Source organism: Pinus tabuliformis, chromosome X (assembly GCF_031772625.1).
Source record: "Pinus tabuliformis cultivar Carrire ecotype Pingquan chromosome X, CPIR1, whole genome shotgun sequence".
NCBI classification, from domain to species: domain Eukaryota; kingdom Viridiplantae; phylum Streptophyta; class Pinopsida; order Pinales; family Pinaceae; genus Pinus; species Pinus tabuliformis.
In genome coordinates, this window is record NC_142308.1 from 219,516,579 (window position 1) to 219,522,511 (window position 5,933).

Sequence of the window (5,933 nt, forward strand, 5' to 3'; positions counted from 1 at the left end):
GAAGTTCCAGGTTGGTTCCTTTATCTTTCTCTTATCTGTTGCACATAGAAGAAATCATTGAATTGCTTTAAGCTGTTGTTTCTAGGGTAGCTACCAAACCTAGAGGGTTAGTCATTTGACAAAACACTAGTTTTCCCCAAAACATCTACCATCGCGTCATGATTTTAAAGTCGATGAGTGAAAATGGTTTGTGAACCAAGACATGATGGGGTCAACCCTATGGCAAACATACCATTGTATGAAGGCTAGTATGAAAAATACGGCGGAAAGTGGTATTCTCTAACCTATATGCAAATAAGAAAATGATACTTGCCATGCTGGTTCTATGGTCATGGGACCAAAACGCCTTCTCGAAGAAGTCTCCAAAACTTCCTATAATGACAACCCATTCTTGACACTCCAATCCAAAAGGTCAAAAAGTCCATAAGATAAAAATAATCTTTTGAAGAAACAAATTTCATTTTGCAGCCTATATAGGGACTTTTGGACTCACATTTTTGTCATTTGCATTTTGAGCAAGGAGCTGTGTAGAAAAACTTAAACAAATTTCCTCCATCCAATTCAACCATTCAAATCGCTCCAAAACATCTAGGTAACCATTTTATCATGCTTTTAATCATTTGTGATACTTTTTAGAATATTTTTTCAAATTTTGACTATAGGAAAATATGTTAGAAATTTCAACTCTGCATACACGCAGGTTGAATACCGGTAACCTGCGTATACGACAGCCCTACACGTGACCGTGTAAAAAGGAAACCCGCGTGTGTGCGAGTAAAAATTTAAAACATAAATCTAATGATTTGAAACATCCTTTTTGGGCAGGATGACAATCACCTCGAGAGAAAGGGAGCATAGTGTCATTGATAACCAAGTAATGGAGGATCAAAATTCTTTGGATGCTTTGAGAGGCTGTGGCTTGCTAAAATTCTTTAAAATGCCAAATATGAAAGAAAACACACAATTGCTTGAGTTTTTGATACATTACTGGACTATAGTGGATGATGCATTCATGATCGATCAGATACCCATAAGGATCGATATCGAAGATATTTACTTCATTACCAGTCTTTCTCGAAGGGGAGAGATAGTGCATTCTACTGGCAGGAGTTGAAGACTACGTAGAGAACTTATCCTTGAAGATCCTACTATTTACCATCACTAGGGTAAATGTTTCTGCTACTTTATGTCAGGCCTCACGAGTATCTATGAGCCTAGCAGTAGAATGCCTCATTATTGTGTTTGATTGGTGCACAGATCTACTAACCAACATGAAGAACCAACTCACTTCCATTCAGAAGGGTCAGACAAATAATTTTGGGTACGACACAATCTTAGGCTCGTTCTTTTTTGAGAAAGTACATGGGCTTCGACCCAAGGTGCTATCGACCATCAGCAGCTCGAGGGATCAGCAGATGGGTAGATGGGCTGACTAGATGAAATGCTTAGGGGGTGGTCATGTCCCCAGGGCGACTTTTGACGATGAATTTTTCGCATGGTGGGATCAATATGTCATCGCAGTCGATGACTACCCCTACACCGAAATGGATTTCCGAAGAGATCCAGATTTAGTATTACCACCAGGTGCAACATGGGGTGCCATATGTAACAACTTTTTGATTTTTATGAATTTCTTAATATTTTTGGGATTTTTAATATAAATGTATTGAAAAATAATTTTTTATGAGACAAGACACTTACAAAATATATGATCATGTTTCAGATGTGGGCCTAGTGAGACCTGACAGATATCCCCGACATATGCATCATGGAAGAGATGCTGAAGGGGCTGCAATTGAGATGGAGAGAGTTATCCATGCAGTTCAGGCGAACTTGGCGAGACTGACTTAACAAGTACCCATGATAGCGATAAAGGACTTACCCAAGGAGATGCAACGTCGTGTGGTAGGAGTACCATGGGACTGGGTGTGACTCTTCTGGCATGTGGCCAATGTCGTTGTTTATTTTCTAGCTACTCATCCTAAGCCAGATCGATAGATGATCAGATCTTTTTATGATTAGACATTATGATGGGCATAAGCCCAAATTTTGTAGGGCATTTTGTCCCGATTTTTGTATATTATTTTGGACATAAACAATCTGTCTATATACATGCGATTTTATGATGATCATATATACAGATGATACTTTGATTATTTTTTATGTTTTTCAATTTGATGAATGATTTATATGCCACTCCAATGCTTGATTAGAAATTGAATCATCTAAGGACTTTTCTGATCATGGAATGTGAACATATGTAATATAAATAAATGATCGTTGCAACAATTGTACTCTCAGAAATTGGCAATACAAATAAGGATCTCGTACTCGATAAATTTTATTCACCTGAGATACCATCAGTTGTGAGTCTAAATAAAGCATTAACAAATCAATATCAAGATATATTGCTTTGGATAGAAAATTAATAACGATAGTATATTTGGAAATATTATTCGAAGCAGGACCTATACATACTCCTCTTGAAACCATCAACTAGCCAGACGGATAATAAATCACCCAAGCCGCGTAAGCAAGGTTCCAGGTGTGCCTACTCACACCATAGATGAATCCTAAATATATTGAATCATCCATCAATACCTGCCAAAGTAGATCAAAAATATCGACATCACTAAAACCAATAGATAGATATGTACAAACATACAATATATACAAACAAGTTCTCGGCTGAAGCTTAAGAAAAGTACTTCTTAAGGTAGAGTCCATTTTTGGGCACTGCCAACTTGTTTCCTTCAAATTCAATTAATTCATAAGCTCCCTTTTTCAAAACTCTCTTGACTTTAAAGGGACCGTACCACATAGACTTAAACTTGCCTGCCCCTAAGGTGTCTTTGTCTTGATCGTAGACTAGGACAAGGTCACCTTTAGAAAAATTTCTAGGACGGATAACTTTATCGTATTGAGTTTTTACCCTCTTTTTATGGGCTTCGTTTATTGTGGTGGCATCTTGACGCTGCTCATCAAGATGCTCCAAATGAATGAGGCGCTCCTTGAGACTAGAAGTCTCTGGAAGAAGTTCAATAGCTAGTTTAAGGGAAGGAATTTCACATTCAATAGGAAAGATAGATTCCAACCCGTAAACTAGTTGAAAAGGAGTAAAGCCAGTGGTAGTCTTAACTGACATTCGGTATGCCCAAAGTGTCGGATACAACATGATGTGCCAATTGGATCTAGCTTTGTTAATCATCATTTGCAGGATGTTTTAAGGGATTTGTTCATGGCTTTAATCTACCCATTGGCCTGAGGACAATACGGAGATGAATACTCCTGCCGGAAACCAAACTTGAGAGCCAATTTGGACATCAGTTGATTTTGGAAATGACTTCCATGATCAGTGATAATCTCTGTAGGGATATCAAACCAGGAAACAACTTGATTGAAGAGAAACAAGGCCATTGTTTCATTGCCATTCTTAAAAGTATGCATGGCCTCAGCCCACTTCGTAAAGTAGTCTATGACCATTATGATATACTTGTGATTTCCTACCGATGGTGGATTACAAGTAGTAAAATCAATGCCACACTTCATGAAAGGACAGACGGTGATAACAGGGAAAAGAGGAGCTGGATGTGCGCAAATTTTCTGAGTATAAACTTGATAAGGATGGAATATTTTGATCGATTCAATACAATCTTTGAAGATCGAATGCCAAAAGTAGCCTACTCGCAAATTTTTTTGGGCTGTTGCAAGCCCAGATAGATGACTGCCACAAGCTCTGCCGTGGCAATCATTAAGAACTAACTCGACTTCTTCCAAGGCTAAACAATGTCTAAGTATTGAATGAATCTTGCGATGATACAATGTGTCACCTATAATAACATAATTCTTAGTGAGATGATGCAACTTTCTATGCTCATCTTTGGAAAAAATGAGTGGGAACTTCGAAGTCTGGAGATATATAATGATATCGCCATAACAAGGATCTTGTGAAGAAATAAGAAATAAGTGTTCATCAGGGAAACTTTCCTCGTGAATAATTATTCCTCACAAGGCAGCTCTGATATGAACTCTGTAAATAATAAAGATTTCTTAGATTTAGCCGACATGAATTCGAGATTGAATTCTTGCAAAATGACAATCCGTTTATTATATTTCCCCCCAATCACTCGCCTACTGAGAACAAAATGAAATGGATTGATGGCTACTAAGACAAACGTTTTTCGAAGTAGAATGTGATGCCGAAACTGCTAGACAGCATGAACAACTGCCAAACATAATTTCTCGATGGGAGAATAGCTCAGTTCAGGACCTACCAAGCCTCGACTTATGTAGTAGAGTACATGATCACATAAGGCATCATCTTCCTAAACTAGAACCATACCAATGGGTGATTCTGCTGCAGTGATATACAAGAGGAAATATCTATTATAATCAAGTGGACTCAACAATGGAGTAGAGGTTAATTCTTTTTTCAAAGCATCAAAAGATCATTGTGTGAAATCATCCCATAAAAACGGGACCCCTTTCTTAAGTAAACACATAAATCCTTTTGTGATCTTAATGTAATTGGTTATAAATATCCTCAAGAAATTTGCTCTTCCTTGTAGACTTTGAAGTTGACATATGGAAGATGGGGGAGGCAATTAATGTATTGCCTCAACCTTGAAGGGATCAACATGAATCCCCTCTATTGACACGATGAATCCTAACAACCGACGGGATGTGACTGCGAAAACGTACTTATTTGGATTCAACAATATTTTATAAAAATGACATCACTCAAAGATCAACCGAAGGTGTTTAGGATGATCAATTTTCTTTCGAGAACGAGCAACTAGGTCATCCAGATATGCTTCGATAATGTGCTTGATGTCGTGAAAAGCATAAGACATGGCCCGCTAAAAAGTGGCTCCAGCATTTTTGAGGCCAAAAGCCATCCTTTTGTACGCAAATGTACCCCAAGGACAAATAAAGGTTGTCTTGTGTTGATCTGTTGGACAGATAGTAATTTGATTGTAACCAGAGAATCCATCCATAAATGAAAAATTTTCATTACCCGAACATTCATCAATAATTTGATCAATAAAAGGCATGGGGTAATTGTCTTTTGGACAAGCCTTATTTAGGTCCCTAAAGTAAATACATCCTTGAATCATTCCTTGCTTTTTGTCTATGGGGACTGGATTAGAGAACCACTCAGTTAGAGGAATGGGGTATATGAAACCTGCCTTTGGCAGCTTTTCGACTTCAGCTTTGATAGCTACTTCTTTTCTAGGGTTAACTGGTCAAAGTTTTTGATGAATAGGTTTAGTATTTTCATATGTCTTGATCTCATGCTGGACAATAGATGGATCTACTCCTGGCATTTCCTGAGAAGACCAAGCAAACACATCACGAAACTCTCTGAAGAGATCGGTATAAATTTGAATTTCTTCAGTGGAATAGTCAGCTCCGATGAAGACATTTTTGATTATGTTAGGATTCCTAGAGATATTCACCTATACAGTTTGTGAGATAACAGACATGTTAACTTCAGCAGAAAACTGTGGTGGGGCCAAAGGGTTTAAAATTGTATGAACATCACTAGTAGAAGGACTGGACAAACTTGACTCAATTTCTCGCAAATGAGGGAGGAAATATGAATGATGATGTAGATCACCCAATGGTCTATCAAAACCCATCATTGCTTCTAGGATTGCTTCCTCAGACGGTAAGACTGTATCTAAGAAATCCTGAGCTGAAGTTGAGTCAAGGATCCAGACCGGAGCCACATCTCCATCTAACTCCTCTGGTGAGAAAGGAGTAGGATGGGAGTTTGCAAGGTTAACAATAGACTGATAAGAAATTTCTACTGTAGACATAGGATGTGCCATTCCACCTACCTGCCCTGCATATAATGTGGTGTTAGATAAAGGTAAAGGCCAAGGGTCTGAAAAATAATGAGTTCGAAAGAACTCTTTCTAAGAAGGCCC